The 22,909-nt window shown below is 40.3% G+C and overlaps 1 protein-coding gene and 1 pseudogene across 2 annotated transcripts in view; one reads left to right on the top strand and one right to left on the bottom strand.

Moving 5' to 3' along the window:
- Positions 1-22,909, bottom strand: part of RALY (RALY heterogeneous nuclear ribonucleoprotein) — a 268,131-nt gene that overhangs the window by 204,724 nt on the left and 40,498 nt on the right. The gene's annotated exons all lie outside the window — the stretch shown is intronic.
- Positions 1,296-22,909, top strand: part of LOC137096863 (protein regulator of cytokinesis 1-like) — a 56,484-nt pseudogene continuing 34,870 nt past the window's right edge.

Genomic DNA, 22,909 nt, shown 5'->3' with positions numbered 1-22,909 from the left:
GGGCGGAAGCCCCCCAAGCCCCCCCCCCAGCTACATGCCTGATCTATCTGACTCTGATGAGAAATCAACATTAATACCCTACAATTGCTTGTTTTGTCACAAGGATCTGATGGCTGCGTAATCATCACATTAGTGCTTCTACAGGCAGAACAACAGGAACCAAAGAATAAGTCCCACTTTGAACTATGTACTTCAGTATCCCTGCTTGGAGTAAAAACATTTTAAAAGATGCATAAGAAAGGCATCTCTTGAATGGATGAAGACTGACTTTTGCCTTAAGCAAAATATAATTTCACCTTCAAACTCCCAGAAGAATTATATGACCAAGCACCATGAGTTAATTGGTTCCACAGATGTAATGTCACTGGAAATCTTATGGTAGAGATTTGTGTGCAGGAAGGAAGAGATGAGTCGACCCTCCATACTACACACACTCTACTCCCTACAACAGAAGACTCCGAAGCACTTCAAAAATAAGTGAATCATCACTTCCAGTAGTAGATTGAATACCACTATTACTTTTTTAAAGAGTAATTTCCACTTCCAATCCCAATGTCTCTCATTCTTAGACTTTTTTTCTGGGATCTCTAGCAAGATGAGTGTAAAAGGCTGACTTAAGATGACTGCATAATTATGTAATTTAGTCTTCTAGCTCATAATTGCCTCTATGACCTATATTCTATGGTGAATATTGCAGATTGTGTAGCAACCACAGAGAATGGTTGTTGGAAATGAATCATGCTATGCAGTGAAATCAGCACAAGCAATGGTTCTGTTTGTTACCCTAAATCCACAATATTTTTTTTCCACACCACTGTCAACAAATATATGTTTGCCTGTGCTTGGCCAAGGACCCTCTCTGACTTCTATTCCAAGGCACAATCTAAGTCTGCTACTAGGCATCTGCCATTCCAGCTTTAATCTCTTTCAAAATGCCCTCCTTAAAATCAGAAAAATACATCATAACTTTTATCTGGATTTTTCAAAAAAAAAAAATATCTGTTGACACTGTTGTTTTTTAAATGTTTCAGTTTCTCTCTCCTCTTGCTTTCCCCCCTTCATCCTTGCTTACTTCGGATATTTCAAACTGATTTCAAAATGCAAAAGCAGTTTGCACTCAGACAGAAGAAGATAGGAGGATGTGGAATGTTATCCTTCCCTATTGGATCAGGCAAAAGCAAACTGCTGCACTCTCTAAGGACCTCATCAGACACAATCTTCTCTGCATATTGACATGATGGAAGGCCATTTCCGGTGGGACTCCATTTCCACAGCAAAGAGAAACAGAGCCCAGAATGCCCTTTGAGGAGTCAGGTATTGCCCGACTCCGAAAGGGAAAAAGTGAGGGAAAGATCGGCCTTGATGGGGAAAGGATGTGGGATGGCTGGCCATCCCAGAAGACAGACCTTGATGAAAGGAAATGGAGTAAGATGGTTCTCTCTGCTTTCCCCCCATTCATGGGATAAAGTCCCTAGCTTGTGCATTCTTTTTCATTAATAATTTTGGCATCTTGACTACACTCTGTGGTTACTTGAGCATATCCTGGTTTTCATCTGTGGAATATGGGAGAATATGCTACATCTGATGAGTGTGCAACACCCCAATGAGAAAAAAACCACACTAAATATAGGGAGAGACGTAAGGGAGATCGTGGACTATTCTTTTTCCAGCTCAGTGCCTTTTCAAATTGTGTGCTTCTACAAAAATACTTTTAGGCGCAACAGCAATGAGACTTTGGCCTCTAGACTCCCTTGTAGAATCCTCCTCCTCCTTTACCTTTTATAGTCCAAAACTCACAATCACAATCTTTTGGCCCTTATATAAATCTGTTTCAAGTTATAGTTACAGTAAGGCAAAAGCACACTATATTGTAATTAAGAAAGTTGGATTCAGTAAACAGAATAAAATCAGGAAGAAATATGGTCCAGGCTATTGGTAAACTGCCATCTTGACTTGAGTAGGGAAGAGGACTGCAGTGTGTGAAGAAGATTGCATACATGTTATTTATAAGCAATTAGCTTTGCACAGCAGTAATATTTGTGCTCAGAATGCATCAGGTCTTCTCATATTGCACACTTCTTTCTAGGGATGGCTGATAATATGAATTGAGTTTATCTTGGTATAAGATTTTATACCAAAATAAAAACAATTTTAATATTTATGACAGAGAGGATACACACAAGTAAGAGTGGCTTTTAAAATAACCTCTCTTGTATTGGTATGGTTCTTGTCAGCGATCATATTGGAAAGAATAATTTTGAGCAAGGTTTACCAAAAAATGTTGCATTATAGCTGTTTTTCCTCCTCCTTATTTGGAGACTTGAGGAGGAAGCTGGCAATCACTCTCACCTGCCCTTTCTTGGTCTGGGAAAATGAAGAAGTTCTGCTTCTGCTGTTGCCACCTTCTTTTCCTATGGTCTAGTGCTTCCATCTCTAGCTATTAGTGGTGTGTGCTGTTGTCTACTTGTAATATGGAGGAGGCCTATGAGACTTTACTTCTCATCTCAGATGGTGCCAGAACTTGGGCTACCCCTATTAATGGATCCTGGGTTGAACTGGAGGTGGGATTTCACCACCCCCTTTATATGGCAGGAACATTGATCCCACCCTTTCTCAACATATGATCCACAAATACAATAGTCTTGCATATTAAAAAGATAGACTGTACTCTCATTGGTTCTCTTCATCTGTGAAGTAATGGTTTTGCAGTGTGATCAAACAAATCAAATAAAAATAAAAAGACAACAGTGCTTCTGGGATACATTGCATTCTGAAGCTATTTGAACAAGGTTAGAATAAATATATGTGCCCTTCTGGCAGAACAGCAAACTTCATTGTAAATGGCCATCAAATCTGGCCTAGACTGTCTTTAGAAGGCAATGGTGTAGTGCTAACTAAGATGGTCAAGTGTTTGTGGAACTCTCTCATGCCCTTCACACACCATTTAGGCTATTAAAGGAACATAGAAGCACCATTACTGAAAAGCTCTCTCCTGGATCCTTGTAAATGAATGATTGGCTAGTGCAGAGGAGAATCTTGGCAGGGATTGAAAGCCAGCCAAGCGAGTAGAAACAAAATAGTCTTAATGAGAATGACTGCCCCTTCGAGTGGCATGAACTGTTCTTGGGTCAGTACTATAATCAGTATTAATTTTATTGTCCTTATTAATTACTGTCAGATCATAACCTCGTCTGAGCAGGTTGGCATTCTCCCATCCTAAAAACAACATGGATATTTTGTATGCAAAGTCACAACACAGGGACAGCAAGGAGAATGCAAGGATTCAGGGACAGTCTGCAAGTGATGGTATTTCATGTAGAAGACTTGTACAACAGAAATTTTGTTCACATTCTGACTATAACTAAACCAACTCAAATGAATATCCATCAAGGTCAGGTTCTATCATATTGTATTATCCATCTATTCCTCAAACCCAGGATTCCAAGTGGTTTCGTGGGGAAAAAGAGCACAAGTGGAAACACATATAGACACAAATTTGGAGTTACAATAAAGGAGTTGTGTAATCTTTGAACCAATCCCAGTTAACAATCTGAATATAGCAGTTTAGGCAGAAGTTTCTGAACATTCCAAATAGATAGGCTACATCAGTCTAGACTGGCAGATTGTTGGAAATGTGCCAGGGACCAGCACCATGCTTGTGTCAATTAGCTATAATATATTTCCTGAAAACTTGATATAGTCAATTTCTTGCAGACCTATGGTAATCACAGGCCACCACTTTGATAAACATTGGACTAAAACATTGAATTGGCCTTACAACAGGAGATGTTTACTTTTGATGTTATCACACCAGGACTTTAAAGCGGGCAGCCCCACATTTCTGCCTCCTGCAGATTTCTGGGAAATGTAGTTTAGGGCAGAGCCTTTTGAATTCTCAGCTGCAGAGGTCCTCATCTTCCCAAACTATGTTTCGCAGAATTCTGCAGGCAGCAGAAATGCGAGACTGCCCACTTTAAAGTCCTGATGTGATAGTGGTGTGTTATAAGTGCCTTCAGGGATCCTTCTGTAGATTACAAACCATTATCTCTTTTTCTATATGAACTGATCCATGAAAGGTGGGATGAAAGTTCCTGTTTGACCAAAGATTGCACCAATGGATTCCTCATCATTTCAGATTTATGGACCCACATTGTTTCAGCTGGAATACTTTGGAACAAACATTTTGATGCTAAAGTTAATGGAGTGATTCAGCCAAAAGAAGGATGAAATTAGAGGCTTTGGTGGTCAAAACCAGAGAAAAAATGGACAGTGCTAGAAATAGACCTCACCTCTGAGGATGCTTGCCATAGATGCAGGCGAAACGTCAGGAGAAATGCCTCTAGAACATGGCCATATAGCCCGAAAAAACCCACAAGAACTGAGTGATTCCAGCCATGAAAGCCTTCGACAATACATAGTGCTAGAAATAAATGTGAAGAGATGATGCAGATATTTGACTTGGATCTGGATCTTGCTAACAGCTTGTTTATTTTAATTTATGTTGTACTGTATGTGTATGTGCATGTGTTTGTCAAATGTTTTTGATATGGCCAATGAGCTAATCAATAAAACATGCTAAAAGTTATAAATGTGTTCACCATCTTTCTTCATTTCTTTCTCGTTTCTGCCTATCGTTTTTGCACACACAATATGTAAGAGGAAGTTATTTGTAAGGAAGATGTCCAGAGAACCAGAGATGAAGATTCAATGGTTCAACTTGTGCCATTCGTCCATACTCCTTCTGACTAGAGAGCCACAGAAAGAAAATGTTGTAACTTGATTCATCTTCTTCCTCATTTGCTTCCAAATGTTCTGATGTTTCTATTACCACGTATATTTTCTGGTTTATTGAGTAAAGCACTGAAATTTCAGAACTCTCTCTAAAAAGCTATTAAGACTATTTAATTTCTGGAAAGTTTGAGCAGCAGGCATGAGGTAATGCTCAACAGATCTTTAAGTAGTTGTTGACACAAGTCCATATCATAGGATCACTCTTGATATTTGAGTACTAAGATAGCAATTGTGAAGTGACCAAAATATTGAGCAACATTAGGAAAAATGTGCCATGTGAAGACTGGAATGGTATCCAGAGTTTTATTTATCCCTGTCTAAATAAAAGTCCTTTTGGGGGTATTTTCTACATCCACCAGTATAATTCTATGATATGTTCCACCAGAGATTGCCCATAGAGTCACACTGCAACCCTAGACATTCCAGAGAGGTGTTATCTCTAGGCATTGTCTAGGTCCTCCAATGAAATTCTATGAAATCCCTCACCAGAAGTAGATCACAGAATCACCCTGAAGGGCTTAGACATGCCAGCGTGCTCTCTCTTTGTATTTTCTGGATCCTCCAGCATGATTATATGCTTTTGCTAGAAATGATTCCTTTCAGTAGAAGTTACTGTTATCTCCAGCTTTACATTCCCATGGTAAGTCTAGAAAAGTGTCCCCTGCGGATAAGGGGGTTGTACTGTATGTCTTCTTTAAAGAAAGGTGGCAACTATTTCTACCAACCATTCTATCTGTTTGTTTGGTGACAATCTATTTAATGTAAGTCTGGGAGAGAGAATATCTGAGTGAATCTGCAATATTTCCACAACACAGCAAACAGCTGCCAAAAATGTCACTCAAGGGACTATACTGAATTTGACAGCAAAGTTGCAGCTCTATTCTCCACAGCAAGAAGGAATGTGTCCCTGCTGGGGCTTGAACCAAAAGGCCTCCAATCCAGAAACAGCTGTTCAGACTTTTAAACTCCTGAATATCTCATGCAAAATGGTTCCAATACATTATATATAGAGCACATGTGGTGTAGCGCTTGAGGGCTCTTGGTCCCTTGATAAAACTTTAGCTAGGGACACATGGAGAAAAAGACAAATGCTGATATATTTCTATTTTTGGACCACCATTTGCATGAAATGATCTGTTTTGGGTAAAATAATATTTCTTGGGGTCCTATATATTAAAGTAAAATAAAGAATGGAACATGTTGATTTCTATAAAAGCTCAACAAGTCTGATAACTAAAAAAATTACATGTGGCTTGCTAAGAAACCTAGAAAAGGATGTGGAAGCATGTGATTCTTAACTGAATGCTGACTGCATTCAGAGTGTAGCAGAGGCTGCTTTGGAGGCCTTTAAATAGCATCTGGGTGGCCATCTTTCAGAAGTACTTTGAATGTGCTTTTTCTGCATGGTATGGTGTTGGACTACATAGCCCATGTGGTTTCTTCCAATACTTATGATTCTATGAACGGACCTTACTTGGCCTAAGAATGCTGCTGCAAATGGGTATGTTATCCCACTGAACAAGTCATAAAAAATACCTAACAAGAGAGCTGGCAAGGGGCAGCAATACTAGAGTGTGAAGATAAGAGCTTCACAACTAATTTGGAATAATCATTTTCATTCCCACTCACTCTGGATGCTAGCAGATAATATTATGTTGAGATGTTCTATGGTCAGTCAAGATTTGGTTTTGTTTAGGCAGCAGTCATGCACAATTGCCAAAAACATAGCTGTAGTATGTGCTTTGTTGAGGAGAAGCTAACTTTCTCTCTGTGTGTCTGAATGACTATCTTCCTCTTTCTCTTCTCTTGCTGGAAACAAAAACAAACTATCTTATGGCTGTTCTCAGCACAGAAAAAGAGAACTTAAGATCCCAGAAAATGTTGGTTTGCAACCTAAAAGGAACTTGGTATGATCAGAGTTTTGAATCTAACTGGACTGATAAAATATAGAAAATACGGAGTACTATCTGCTGCATTATTTTATAGAAATAACTTAGGTTAAGATATACCATCTGACAGCAGTGAGGTGCAAGCATTCTGTATGAAGGTATTTGGATCCATAAATCTAATAATTGAATATGATGTGGTTTTTGTTTGAATAAACTATTCTGCTTTCTCACTAACTCCTTCCTATTTTCTGCTTTAAAAATAAAAAAAACCCTGTGTATGATTTCCTGTGATTCAGTTTTGGGCAGATCTTCAAAGGCTGAATAAATATATATGTAAATGCTAAGTGAGCAACACTAATTACGTAAACAAGAAACATGAAGAGATGAGAGGAAAGCTAAGACACAGGCATCTACTAAGCAGACTAAGTCAAGTGCTAGGAATTGAAGGCCTGTATTCCTGCTGTAATAAATTCTACAGAAAGTTGTGGTATATCTTTCTGAAAAAATTCTAGTTGTTGAATCGGGTGAGCAGCAATTGTCTCTTTTTAAGCCATTATATTTCTCTAAATGCCAGAAAAAACAAATTCTCCTCCACTCAAGTATGTTCATACATTGTGGAGACTTCCAATATGAGTGGAGAGGAGAAACTGTTGAGAAAAAAAAAGGAAACTGTTGGAACTAAACCTCAGCACCTTGGATAGTTACCTTTCAATTCAGATGGAAACCTAGAGCAGATTTATATCAAGGCTACAAAATACCACTGTGTTTATTATTAGTATAATTTAAATAGAAATATAATGTTTTGCTATAGTAGGGAAGTCTGTAAGATGATGACTGGATGCTGCTCAATCAATGGGGCCATCTGCTAACTATGGATGGTAACTGCACTAGCACTATTCTCAATTCTGATGGTTCTTCAGATCTGATCAGATACCACTTCAAAACAGGGGACTTTTCTCTGTTGGTCTTTCAGGTAGAAGGCAGTAAAGTAAGATAAATGGCCATCCTATCTGAAGACAAGCTGGATCTTACTGCACCCTCCAGACTGTGAACTGGGGCCACAACCCCAACAGACCAAACACCACCTAATTATTTCCCAAATTAGATGGCTACTCACCTACCCTTGACTGGGTTGATCTTCAGACTCAAGATTCCCAATCATGACTTATGTCAGGTATGGATTGCATATTTTTTCCTGTTGTTGTGTGCACCTTCAAGTCACTGCCAACTTATAGTGGCCTAAGACAAACCTATAATTCTTAGCAGAATTTGTTTAGAGGCATGTTGCCATTGCCTTCCTCCCATGCTATGACTTGCCAAAGAACTCTGATTTCCCAGTTCCCTAGTCCAGCATTCAAAACACTACATCAAACTGGCTCATGATTGTATGTGTCTTTGCTCATATTTGTGATCCCCTAACTCCAGGTTTTATCTGCTCCCAATTTTGAGAGAAAAACATGTTATTTTCTTTTTATATGAAGGGGGGATTCTGTTTTTCTTGTTGTGGTGGGGGGAATGAGGTAGCAGCAGCAGCAGCAGCAGCAGTAGTGTGAATGTATGAGTATGCACACTGTAGTAGGTTCAGGAACATTAATGTATCTCCATCTACCAAATATCATAGACCCCAATCTATGTTTCTATGAACGCCAAACCCATTTTGCATCCCCCTTTCTTTGAAAATACATTTTTCCTTCTCATAAGACACTCTGTTCAGGAAATAACATTTTTCTTAAAGTAGAGTCATGGATCAGGTCCTTGCTCCTGTACCATAAGATGAAAAGAAGCCAGTTTTTGCCTTTTTTTGGTCATATTTGTCTATTCATTACTGAATTGTGTTTGTGTGTTTTATTTCCATCTGAAACTATGCAAATTTTAGACCTGACAGTATTGGTAGTTTGGGAAAGAGAGTATAACTTTCACAGATTCATTCTTATTTCTTTCTGACAGAGAAAGACAAGTGGGGATTGCAAACAAAACAAAACAATTTCATTCCTCTATTTTATTAGCTGGGCAGTCCTTCTGAGGTACATTTTTTTCCAGCAGAAACAGGATGTAAATACACTATATTTGCCCACTGCATTTAATTAAATAATTCCTATTTGGAAAAGTTTGGAGGCTCTTTTCCTTAGTAAAGTTTTGTTTTCCAAATTATTGGCTTGATACACATTATGTTATGTGAAACTGTAGGATACCCAGAACTGGTCCAGCGAGCAGCAGCCAGATTGCTCACCGGAGCGTCATACAGGGAGCATACCATCCCCCTGCTGTGTTAGCTCCACTGGCTGCCAGTTCAGTTCCGAGCACAATTCAAGGTGCTGGTTTTGACCTACAAAACCCTATACGGTTCCAATCCAGCGTATCTGTCCGAACGCATCTCCCTCTACGTCCCACCCCGGAGTTTGAGATCATCTGGGGAGGCCCTGCTCTCAACCCCACCGCTATCACAAGTGAGGTTGGTGGGGACGAGGAGCAGGGCCTTCTCAGTGGTGGCCCCTCACCTGTGGACCTCATTCCCGGGGGAAATTAGGTTATCAACATCCCTCCTCTCCTTCAGGAGGAAATTAAAGATGTGGTTGTGGGACCAGGCCTTTGGGCAATCTGACAACTAGATAAGGACAATCAGATGACTAGGACTGACAGGACTGACAAAGTGGAATTGGAAATTCGACTATGAGATGGCGAACACTGACCATTAATTAGGTGTAAGTGGTTTTTATTGGTTTTATTGGTTTTATTGTTGGAATGCAGAAACTGTTGCTAACTGTTAATTGCTGCTTTTTGTTTTATACTACTGTTATGTGATGCCGGCATCGAATTGTGCCTTTGTAAGCCGCCCTGAGTCCCCTCCAGGGTGAGAAGGGCGGGGTAGAAGTAACCAAAATAAATAAATAAATAAATAAACTCAAGGCTTAGCCATTTTCTCCAGGCCACAAGGTGAATGAATGCAGTGCTCTCGTTTTTTTTTTTTTTTTAAAAAATGGATGTTTTTGCTCCTCTCCCATTGGGCTTTGCTGAGTCCTTTAGGATGGCTTCTGTATATTCACAAAAGACCATCCCACCCCAGTCTCCTCAGGTACACCTTTTTACTTTATTTGAATGGTATGTTCTGAGACACTAGTAGTCAGGGTTGATTTGGAATTAAAGTTAAACAAGATGTGGAGGACTGCAGATTCTCAAGCCATGGTTTAGCAGTATAAACACATGATTAAGCACAATGCTTTCTTCATGGAGAGAAACGTACGAAATACTCTCTTCCTTCCTTGTATACTGAAAGGTAAACCCTACATTGCCAAAGAGTACTGGCTTTTGGGTTTGGCAAGTGGGTGCAGACAGGCAAAAGATACTCTCACTTTGCATCTCCTACCTCCTGTTTACTATTGGTCCTAAGGATTACTCACTCCTTTTCTCCCTCTAGAATGAATCTGCACAATCTCCCAGGGAACCAAGGTTTGTTGTTGCTTATTTGTTCTGTCGCTTCCAACTCTGTGGACTCATGGACCAGCCCCTGCAATGGCCACTCCCAGCTCCTTCAAGGTCAAGCCAGTCACTTCAAGGATAGCATCCATCCATCTTGCCCTTGGTCAGCCCCTCTTCCCTTTTCCTTCTATTTCCCCTAGCATCATTATTTTCTCCAAGCTTTCCTGTTTTCTCATTATGTGGCCAAAGTACTTCATCTTTGCCTCTAATATCTTTCCCTCCAGTAAACAGTCTGGCATTATTTCCTGGAGTATGGACTGGTTTGATCTTTTTGCGGTCCAAGGCACTTTCAGAATTTTCCTCCAAGACCACAGTTCAAAAGTGTCTATCTTCCTTTGCTCAGCCTTTCTTATGGTCCAGCTCTCTCCATAGGTTACTATGGGGAATACTATTGCTTTAAGTATGTGCATCTTTGTTGCCAATGTGATGTCTTTACTTTTTATTATTTTATTGAGATTAGCCTTTGCCATCCTCCCAAGAAGTAAATGTCTTCTGATTTCCTGGCTGCAGCCATTAAATAGTTACCACTCTCTTTCCAGCTTCTTTTTATTGCTTGGTCACTGAGAGATATCAGAAGGGATCCAGAATACAGTTAGACCAATGTCTTATTGTTATCAGTGTCCTACATTGGCATAAACATTGGAGGCAGCCAGTGATAAAGACATCTTTCGCCAGTACTAACTTTAAAATCTAAAATGAGCTCTGTTGGAATGGACCAAAAGTGTATTGAGGCAAGTTTCCCATAAACCTATGGAAAACTCAGAATCAGGATTTGAGTTCATACTCCAACTCACGTTCTGTAGCAACTGTTATTTGGGAGCATGCTGTCTCTGTTTGTGACGGTTGTGGTAGTACTGAATTGTAGTCTTGATGTAGTAAAGGATGTAATATGGGTGAATAGACTCAGGTTTTATCATAACAAGATGTGAATACTGCTGGTAAGTAGGAAAACCAACCTTAAAATAGAATTACAGGGGTGGGGTTTGTAAAGTTCAGGTTTGTAGCTTGGGAGTGTTCTTGGGCCTAAACAGTGCTGTTATGTATGGCATTCAATGTTTAGAATTACGGTTTCTGGAATTCTGAATTCCAGGAGTAGATGTAATGCATTTTAAAATGTTTTTAACTTGTAATTTTACTTGGTTTTTATTTGTTCACTGCCTCAAGGCCCTTGTGCTTTGGGAGGCAGAACAGAGATTATTTAAATAAACAAACAAACAAACCTGAATGTGTCCTGGATTTATCCCTGTCTTTTCCCCAATTGATTTAATTGAATATTTGAGGGAACTTGGGAGAGAAGGGTTAAATATTTTTTTCTTAAGGCAACATATCCCCTGGAGCAGTCATTAAGAAAGCCAACCTCTGGGAGGCCCTAGGAATCATCAGGACTACTTTTGCTCTCGGTCATGCAAAGGTTGGAGGCAGAATATCAGTGGCAAGATCGGGTTGCCTTATCTTCCCTGCAAGTCTTGTATCATTTCTTGCTTTTCCACGAGCAGTCTTATTTCTTCAGGCTTGCCTCTGGGTTGATGAAAGGCAGGCTTCAAGGCCATGTTAGAGAAAGACAATGTTCTGCCTGAATTCTTGTCTTTCTTGCCTAAGATAAACTCCTACAGGGAGTAAGGCTTTTCACGTGAAAATAGTAATACTAGCCATCAAGTTTGGTAGATTTTTCTCTCTTTGCTGACTAATCAATATTCTACACATGTGGCTACAGTCGGATTGTCAAGTGGCTCTTATTATAAGAAGATTTCTTATTTGAGGGATAGATTTATCTCGCTTCCTGTTGTCTCACCCCCGTGCTTAACTATGAATAGTTTGTAAGTCAGATGTTTGTAACTTGGAGACTTTAATCCCGTATTATTTAACAGATAAATTCTGGCATATTTACTCAGAAGAAAACTTTAGATTATGGAATTAATTCCCAGTATGGCAAGTATTCCTAAAATGGTGCTCTTGAGCTGTGTGGAATCATGGGTTCTTTCATCTTCAGCCAAAGGCAATGCTAGATGAGCTGATGGTGATTGCAGTTTTCAACACATTGAAAGAGACCACATGGGCCATCCAGTTCAACCCCCTACCATCCAGGAAAAGCAGAATCAAGGTTTCTACCACAATCTGAGGCAGATATTTCGTTTGTTGAATAGCACTTATGATCACAAAGTACTTCCTAATGTTCAGGGGGAATCTCCTTTTCAGTAATTTGAATCCATTGCTCCAAATCCTAGTCACCAGGGCATTGGAAAACAACCCTATTCCCTCTTCCATATTACATCCTTTCAAATATTTAAACATGGATATCATGTCTCCTTTGAACCTTCTCTTCATTTTCTTTCTTTCTTGGAAATTTGGTGTAGACTATTTATTTATGACATTTATATCCTGCCCTTCTCACCCCAAAGGGAACTCAGGATAGCTTACATAAGTGACATTATTCCATGCCCAAACAGCAACAAAAATTAAAAGCAACCAAACAACAATTTAAAACAACATATGTAAACATTAGATGACTATTGTGTGTAGAGCCAAAGCCTGAAACAACACAACAAAACAAATCAAATAATCATATTCATCAATCTAGGGTAAATTCCAACTGTATTGTGCTGGGCCAAATGGTTGTTCCCAAAGTCAAGTTTTCACTTGTTTGCAAAAATGACAGGAGGGAAGGGGCCCATCAAATCCCACTAGGGAAGGAGTTCCACAGCTGAGGGGCCACCACTGAGAAGGCCCTGTCTCTCATCCCCACCAGTCACACTTGTGAAGGGGGTGGGACTGAGAGCAGGGCCTCCCCAGAAGATCATAACCTCTGTGATAGTTCATAGAGAGAGATGCGTTTGGATAGGTAAGCTGGGCCGAGGCCGTTCAGAGCTTTATAGGCCAAAGTCAGCACTTTGAATTATGCTTGCTAGCAAACTGGCAGCCAGTGGAGCTGGCGCAACAGGGGAGTTGTGTGCTCCCTGTACACTGCTCCGGTTAGCAATCTGGCTGCCACACATTGGACTAATTGAAGCTTCCAAACAGTCTTCATAGGTAACCTCAGATAAAGCATGTTGCAGTAGTCTAGATGAGATGTATCAAGTACATGGACCAACATGGCAAAGTCTGACTTCCCAAGGTATGGGTGCAACAGGCCCACAAGCTTTAACTGGACACCATTGAGACCAGCAGCTGATGACTCAGGTCAGAACCGGTCCATCATTCCCCAAGTTCCAATACAACACATTGTTGAATTGGAATTTGATCTTTTAGAGTAGGCAAGTCAAAGGCATTGGACATGTTTGTGCTTCACCCAGCTTTAGAGTACTGTAGTGCTGGTGGGTATTAATAGCTTCAATTCAGACTGCTGGAAAATAACATAGGATGGATTTTGATTTTACCAACTGTAGAGACCAATAACAGAGATTATTATTATTATTTTATAGCATTGCACTTTCTTTCCATTAAGCTGCAAGAATGGAATGAAGGACACTACTTTCCTCAGCGTGTAGAACAACTAGTGCTTTCAGAAGCTGAATTCACAGTATGCATGCCACTGTGATTGATTTCCATTCAAGATGTATAGTCTTTTCCTGTGAAACTATAACCTAGTTCCTTAATTATAATCCACTCTCATACTTTGGCAAGGTGATAGTAAGGACTAGAATGCACTTCCAGCATTGCCTGTTTAATTCATGCACTTTGGTAGATTATGAGACCTAATTTCAGCAAATGGATGAATGCAGTCGAGACAGACTCACAGGCAGTAGTAACAGAAATTATATTGATGACAATCTTTTCAAAAATATGAGCAAAAGAGAGTCTATTATTCTGTAATGAGGTAAATTCAGGATCTTATTACATTTTTCCAGCAGGCCCTTAGCAATGAACGTCGATTTGCAGGGATGAATAGCATGATGCTCACATATTGAGCATATTAATGATAGTAGTAGACCCCATGTAAGTCATTCTATAATGCCAAAGGCCATCATTAGTCACATAGCCAGGAAGAACTGCTTCAAACCAACTCTGTTTCTTTCATGTGCACCTTCTGGCTGTAAACTCAGCACTTCCAGGGCATTTTTCTATGGTTTTCTGGCTAGTATGAATGAGCAAGACATTCTAAGCAACATGTTCTCAATACAGCTAGAATCTGCTCTCTCACCCTGGATGTTATGTCTTCACTTTGCTCAATACCTACCTATTGGTCATGCTGATTGGGGCTTCTGGAAAGTGAAGACCAAAACACCTAGAGCTGTGGTTCTCAACCGGTGGGTCCCCAGATGTTTTGGCCTTCAACTCCCAGAAATCCTAAAAGCTGGAAAACTGGCTTGAATTTCTGGGAGTTGGAAGCCAAAACACCTGGGGACCCACAGATTGAGAACCACTGACCTAGAGCTGTGATTCTCTATCTGTGGTTCCCCAGGTGTTTTGGCCTAGAACTCCCAGAAATCCCAGCCAGTTTACCAGTTGTTAGGATTTCTGGGTGTTGAAGGCCAAAACATCTGGGGGCCCACAGGTTAAGAGCCACTGACCTAGAGGATCAAAACATGATATAAATTACTTTCTGAATTATATAAGTAAAGTGTGTGCTTGAGATTGCATGGTCCTCTAGACTTACTAAATTCCCCTTTTTTTGGCAAATAAAAGAGTGATATTTTTGACATCTCCAAGGAGAACAATTTCAATTTTAGATGAGTTCTAGGATTGCTAGTCATGTTCCATTAAAAAAGAGACAGACTTTTGGTTGCCTCTTTTTTGTTGCTTTAATGTCATTTGAGGCAGACTGCTCTGCTCCTAGAGAAAATAAAAAGTCAAAAATTGGCCCCATGATGCACTAGAGTCACCCACCTTTGTCCAAAACAGAAAGTTGCCTTGTGGCATAGCTAAGATAATAAAAAAGCCAAAATATTGGTAACAGAGCGAAAGCAATAACCATCAGTAGATGCGCACTTGAATTTACTAACTTCATATAATATTTCATCCAGAAAATATTTCAACATAGTTTTACTAGAAATGAATAAAAACAATGCAAAGAAAACTGAGAGTAAAAATAAATATGATGTTGATGATGATGATGTTTACTTATAGGGCCTATTCCATGAAATAGTGGAAGACCATTTCAAGCACATGCAGTCAAAGGCAAAGATAATAAAAATCACACTATACATATATGCTGCACTTTAAAAACTTGGTAGCTCTATTGATAGTGTTTAACACTCACCTACTGCACTTTAAGAACTGTGAGGGTGATACAACTACCTGTTGCACTTTAAGAACTTGGTAACGCTATTGATAGTGCTTAACATCTATCTATTGCACTTTAAGAACTGTGAGGTTGATACAACTACCCGCTGCACTTTAAGAACTTTGGTAGCTTTGTTGATTGTGTTTACCACCCACCCACCATTCATGCTGCTCCCGATCCCCTGGTACTTGCTAACCCTTTTGTTAATTATTTGTGGGGGAGGTAAGGAGGGGAGTGAATCGGAGATTTCTGGAAATAGCAAAGTCCGGGTAAGAAATGAATGGAAGGGAAAACTAGAATGAATTGTATCGGTAACAAATCAGATAACCAGCAGCGAAGCATGGGGTGAAATTATGGATGTGAATTGCGTCATGGAGGAGGGAGGATGTTCCGTTGGTCGGGGAGCCCCCATAGAAGTCGTGGTGGGGAGGGGGAGATACGGGAAAAGGAGACCCCGAATTCGGCCTAGGGACCGTACAACAACTTTAGTAATTCCAAATCAGTCTCCCGATACAGTAAATTGGTGTAACCAGGATGGTGGTCCCTCCGGATTGAAGGTGGTGCTGTTGAACGCCAGATCTGTCAATGGCAAAACAGTCTTCATCCAGGATTTAATCCTGGATGAACGGGCAGATCTGGCGTGCATCACAGAGACCTGGCTGGACGAAGCTGGAGGTGTGAATCTGACCCAGCTTTGCCCATCAGGTTTCTCTGTGCAGCACCAGCCAAGATCCGGAGGGCGGGGAGGCAGGGTTGCAGTGGTCTATAGAGATTCCATTCTTCTGACCAGGGCCCCCATCCTGCAGTCAACAAATTTTGAATGCGTCCACCTGAGGGTGGGTGACCGGGACAGATTAGGGATTCTGTTAGTGTACCGTCCACCTCGCTGCACTACAGACTCCCTGACTGAGCTAGCGGGGGTGGTCTCGGACCTGGCATTGGAGTCCCAGCGGCTGCTTGTGCTGGGGGACTTCAATGTCCACGCCGAGACAACCTTTGTCTTGTGGGGTTCCTCAGGGTTCAATACTGTCTCCCATGTTGTTTAACATCTACATGAAGCTGCTGGGTGAGATCATCCAGAGTTTTGGAGTGCGATGTCATCTGTACGCGGATGATGTCCAACTCTGTCACTCCTTTCCACCTGCTACTAAGGAGGCTGTCGAGGTCCTGAACCGGTGCTTGGCCGCTGTGACGGTCTGGATGGGGGCGAACAAATTGAAATTGAATCCAGACAAGACAGAGGTACTCCTGGTCAGTCGTAAGGCCGAACAGGGTATAGGGTTACAGCCTGTGTTGGATGGGGTCGCACTCCCCCTGAAGACACAGGTTCGCAGTTTGGGTGTGATCCTGGACTCATCGTTGAGCCTGGAACCCCAGGTTTCAGCGGTGACCAGGGGAGCATTCGCACAGTTAAAACTCATGCGCCAACTGCGCCCGTACCTTGGGAAGTCTGACTTGGCCACGGTAGTCCACGCTCTGGTTACATCCCGTTTAGACTACTGCAACGCTCTCTACGTGGGGTTGCCTTTGAAGACGGCCCAGAAGCTCCAATTAGTCCAATGCTCGGCAGCCATGATACTAACTGGAGCGGAGCGCAGGGAGCATACAACTCCTCTGCTGCACTGGCTGCCGATCTGCTACCGGGCTCAATTCAAAGTGCTGGCGTTGGCCTTTAAAGCCCTAAACGGTTCTGGTCCAATTTACCTATCCGAACGTATCTCGGCCTATCAGCCCACCAGGACCCTAAGATCTTCTGGGGGGGGGGCTGCTCTCTATCCCTCCTGCTTCACAGGTGCGGTTGGTGGGGACGAGAGACAGGGCCTTTTCTGTGGTGGCCCCGCGGCTATGGAACACCCTCCCCATGGAGGTAAGATCAGCCCCCTCATTGATGGTATTCCGGAAAAGACTTAAAACCTGGATGTTCGAGCAGGCGTTCAGTTAACTCAGTGCAATAAGTGTAATGATTGAAGGACTGGCAAATTGGACGACGAAACTGGATCGCGATTTTAGTCAAGAGATGAATTGGATTGTTTATTGATATATGTATTGTGGATTGTGTTTTTATGTTTTTAAACTGTATACTGTTGTTTGTTATAAGTTGTTGTAAACCGTGTTGAGTCGCCGGCTAGGCTGAGAAACGGCGGTATACAAGTATAGCAAATAAATAAATAAATAAATATGTAATATATTTAATAATAATATTTATTATAAATAAAAGCCCCAACATCCCAGCAATAACTACCCAACTCAGCAATCTCAGGAACAACCCATCAGCTTAATTTGACAAATCAAAGAGGAAATTCTCCAATCTCTTATGAAAACGAGTGAAATCTACCTTAGTCATAGGTTCAAGAGAAGATTGTTCCACAGATGTGCCAGATTTTGAAAGTCTTGACAGAGTCATGCATATTGGTGGGACCAACAATAATTTTTGCTTATCGATCTTAAACTCCTGGATGATGCAAACCATATTAGCTAAACTGCTGACGTAGATATTAAAGCTCAGAGCCCTAAACAGGAGAACCAAAAGTTTGAATTGGGCACAGGCCTAAACTGGTAGTGACAGTGAGAAGAAACAAATGAATTTGTAGGGACACCTAAAACAAACTGGACAGTGCTGTTCTGAACTAAAACACACACTTTCTGCTAAACAATTTGTTACTGTAATTCCTTCCAGATTCTGATGGAGCCATACCCTTAAAAAGGCATCTAATTATGAGTTCTTTACAGTTCACTATACCCATACAGAAAACAAACATATTGTCTCAGTTCAACTTTATGACGAGATTTTACAAGGAATAATGTTGATGAACCATGGACCTTGATCTTTACTCACTTTAGAATTATTTGGCAGTCATTCTAAAGTTTTGTCAAGCTAGCTATCCCTGCAGAAGACTAACAAAGTATCAAATACTGAAGCAGTAAAATGGACCTTTGAAGGGGTTGACAATTGATATACATAAATGTCCATATCCAGTAACTGTACTCAAAATTGTCAATTCACTTCACAAGTGATTTCAGAGGGAAAACACATTAAAGTTAACAGAAAGCTTTTTAGTTGGCCAGTAAAGCACTTGAATACCCAGATAGGACTAAATGAATGTACTTTTCCTTTTCTTCACTAAATACTACTTTGTGGAATAAATTAACCACATAAGTGGTCTCTAAACGTACCTTTTTAAATTGGTCTCATTGTATTATATGGTTTTGTGGATTATAGGCTAATTCATCATTTGCAGTGCTTCTAAAGCTGTCTGATATGGGTGGCCAGCAGGGAATTTCCCACTATATGCCAAGGAACATCACCATATGTATGTTTACCCTTATTTCTTTCTTGAAAATCCAGTGGTTCACCTATCATCATTAGAGTAACATTAGGGATTAGGTCAGTTGCCCGTGATAGATTTTTATGTATTTGTTTATGTAGGTGGGAGAGTATGTAAGGGATTGCTGACAACACATGACATTAATGATTATGTATATGAACCCCATAAAATCACACACATTGTTAAATGCTATAATAATGTTGCCAGAATAGACAGTGGTACATGGGTGGTGCATATATCTGCTACAGTGTTGCAGTGCTGTATCCGTATCTCTCTTTCAATCTTTTTTGCTGGTGGAAAGGAACCTTTTAAAGCATGTTTGTGTTACTACTCAACTATTGTGTGTAAGATGTCACTGCTAACAGCCACTTTTTGTACTTTTTGTACTTTTTTATATAATTGCCTTCTCACTCCATATATTGCAATCACCCATACAACCCATACAACTACTAGTCCACCCGGTGGCGCAGTGGGTTAAACCCCTGTGCTAGCAGGACTGAAGACCGACAGGTCGTAGGTTGGAATCCGGGGAGAGGCGGATGAGCTCCCTCTATCAACTCCAGCTCCTCATGCGGGGACATGAGAGAAGCCTCCCACAAGGATGATAAAAACACCAAATCATCCGGGCGTCCCCTGGGCAATATCCTTGCAGACGGCCAATTCTCTCAGACCAGAAGCGACTTGCAGTTTCTCAAGTCACTCCTGACACGACAAAACAAAACAAAAAAACCCCTCCAAGTATGTGTGTGGTAGAATGCCAATCTGGGGAGTCTTTTGTGTATCTCATGAAAAGGATCACAAAAGATATAGTTTTAGGAAAAGGGAGAGCAAAATAAGGAGGACCTAAATACCTTAAAAGATCCCATTTAAGCAATATCAGCCCTTGTTAGTACTTTGATGGGAGACCACTAGTGAATACAAAGTGTTATAGGCTGTATTTCAGAAGAGAGAACTGACAAAACCATCTCTGTGTATTCCTTACCTTGGAGAACCCTATGAACTTCATAGGATTGCCATGAGTTAACAGGCAACATGAAGGCATATTTATTTATTTTTGTCTCATTTTTGTCCTGATATAGGGACTGAAGTCTGCTTTAAAAAGCAGTGCGCATGCATGCACACACAGAGAGCAAAATGAGCACGTCAACCCCCAAATAAGAAGGGGCAAAAAATGAGCAAGGAAATGTGAACACAGGAAAATATGAGAGTGCAGAATTTTCACTTTTTTTACTCTTTACAGTGCTAGAAATTTGAGGACTGAAAAATATTGTTTTGGGAATAAATTGTTTTATTTGGAGGGCAAGGCTCTCATTTTACCCCTACCCCATAACTACATAGGTGGATAACATATTCAAATTTGTTAGACTTTAAAGTACTATGATACTCCCTTGTTGTTTGTGATATTGCCGATTAACATAGCTGCCCCATAGGAAATTGTTTTGATTTGCCTGTGAGCTTAACAAATGATGATGTTTTAGTGCCATTGAATTTCTACCAGCCATTTCTGAATGGTGAGATGAAAGAGGCAGAACTACAGAGGACATGAAGGCTCTAGCATTCAACCAATGCAGGGAAAGAGAAAGGAATTCAAATTCATCCATTGTTGGACAGAAAAGCAGCTCCTTTGTATACCCACCCTCAAAAGATAATGAGAAGAATGAATACAAATTAATGTGTACCTAATTCTGTTCTTTTATGGTGATTTCAGTGAACGACATCATTGCTCTGTTAATGCTCTTTAATTGGGAACAAGGTATTGAGGCTAGTTGTGAAAACCTATTTTTCCTCTCTTCCTCAATTTTCGTTGCTGAGATGGAATCACTAAGACTTTTTTGTTATTTTTATTACATTCTTTTTTTTTTAAAGAAGAAGGCTGTGTTCCATTGGGCTATTTCATCTTCTTCTTTCTCTGTCACTTGTATTTTATTATGGCTCACTGAATCAGGTGCCAAAAATGCCTTTCGAGGCTTTAGCAGCTTATTACTGTAGGCCAGTAAACAGCCAACTGTCTTGCCCTGGGTACAGATACAAGCTTTATGCTACTAGCAGCCAGGGACGCTTAACTGTGTTGTTGTGGCAGGAATCTGCCGGGTTTTATTTCACTGTCCATTAGCTGAAGCATTGCCAGGGGAGGGCATTTGTGACTGCTGAATGCATTTCAGTCATGGAGAGGCTGAAACAGCCTGGAAGAATGGATCCACATAGCCTGGGATGTATCTATATCCATATCTATATCTTTTCCATGCTTTCCACTATCAAATAACACGAGGTAGCTGCATACCCCTTTCTGCTTCAGTTTCCCCAAAGGCAAGAAGGGGAATTCCTGATACTGGGGGTCCCACACATTGCTGTCTGTGTTGCCAGCTCTATGTTGGGACTGACTGAGCTCTGAGATAAGGATGTACCACTTCAATTCAAAGAAAGGTTAAAGCAATCCCGTCGAAGACATTTTGCTGTATGAGGCATAGGATAAGGGTGCATTTATACTGTAGAATGAATGCAGCTTGGCACCACTTTAACAGTCGTGTTTCAGTGTTATGGAATTCTGTAATTTGGTAGAGCACCAACACTCTTTGGGAGAGAAAGTTAAAAACCGTATAAAATTACAACACAAATTCTATAGCACTAAGACATGGCAGTTAAAGAGATGTCAAGTTGCATTTATCCTACAGTGTAGATGCACCAAGAAATTCTGTCCACAACTCAAAGCCCAGCACCTGCATTATCCTTCAAAACTGACAGATAAAAAGCATCCTAAACTAGAAATGGAATAAATATTCATCGTTATCCATTCCCATGTTGAAAAGTTGGTCTACCATAAATGTGGAAATACTGTCATGAAGAATAGACCAGTTAGAATTTTCCACCATTTCTTCCTCATGAGATTTCTTTGTAGAAAAAAACTTTCTTGTGTGGGAAATCTCTTTTCTGTGCAAAAAAGAGTTTTGTATAAAAATCCAAATTTTTGTACACAGATTTTTTTTTCAGAATCAACATTTCAGAATCTATGAAAATGGTTGGAAAATTGTGCTAGAATATTTGTTTTTCTCCTGCAGGGGAAAAAATACTATAGTTATATGTCCTCACATTCAATAATAAAATAGTTGATGATTTAATCATTATTATGTGTGTGGAATAATGATACTGTAATATGAATCCATACAATCTAGAACTTTGAAGAATCATTGCATAGCCTCTTTTTCTCTGATACATTCATAGAATCATAGAGTTGGAAGGGACCTCATGGGCTATCCAGTCCAACCTCCTGCCAAGGAGGTGAATGCAAGAACATTGAGTTGTAGCCTGGAGACCGTGCTATGAGACATGTTAGACATAAGGAGGGAATAGTTGAGGATTTACACATCTTACAGCAGAAGGCTAGAGTAAAGGATGTTCAGCATGACATGGCACACATAGTTCTGTACTATAATGCCTTGCTATCATTACTTGTCCTTCAACATGGATTGCCTAAGGTGGATACCTTGTTTTGCTTGGTAGCTGAACTCAGTTTGATATATATTATTTTTTAAAAAACAAAAATCTGTCTTTCTTGGTCAGGCATAGTGATGTATGACTCAAATACAGAATATTCTGCATGTGTTTCAGCAGCTCAGATGTCCCATCTGTTTGGTAGTCTACAGAGTGCTCTTTCTGGGCTTTTTTCATGAGAGTAAATTCAGGGTGAAAAATAATATGCAAAGCAATAAACATCTTTCCAAAAGGCACACAAATGCAAAGTTAGTTACAAGCATCTGCTTACTCTCCCTTCTCTTCCATCTGTACTTCTTTTATTATCACTGATTAATTTCAAAAGTTGTGAGACAATAGTTTCCACAGGCATATATGTAAATATCTCTGTAAGGGGTGGGGATCCCTTCCCACTTAGCTTCAAATTCCATTGAGACAAGGCAGTCTGACACAGTGAAGATCTCACTGTTTGGAGTAGGGAAAATCTAGTACTTAGCAAAATTAATCAACATTCTGAATCACATGTGCACAGAAGAAACCATATTTTCTGGAATGCTTGAAATATACATACTGGCAAAGGAAAGAAAATGTATCAGTACCAAGAAAAAAATGTATCAGTAACAAACTAGGCAGAATGGTTTACCAAACAATTTCCCTTCACAATGTCAGAGTGTTAGAGATTTGTAAGAAAAATGCCCTTGATGTGGCTGGCTTTTTTTCCAGCCTTGTAGCAGAGG

This window comes from Anolis sagrei, chromosome 4 (genome assembly GCF_037176765.1).
Source record: "Anolis sagrei isolate rAnoSag1 chromosome 4, rAnoSag1.mat, whole genome shotgun sequence".
Taxonomy (NCBI): domain Eukaryota; kingdom Metazoa; phylum Chordata; class Lepidosauria; order Squamata; family Dactyloidae; genus Anolis; species Anolis sagrei.
The sequence above is the reverse complement of the archived record's forward strand: the minus strand, read 5'-3'. Positions and strand labels throughout refer to the sequence as shown.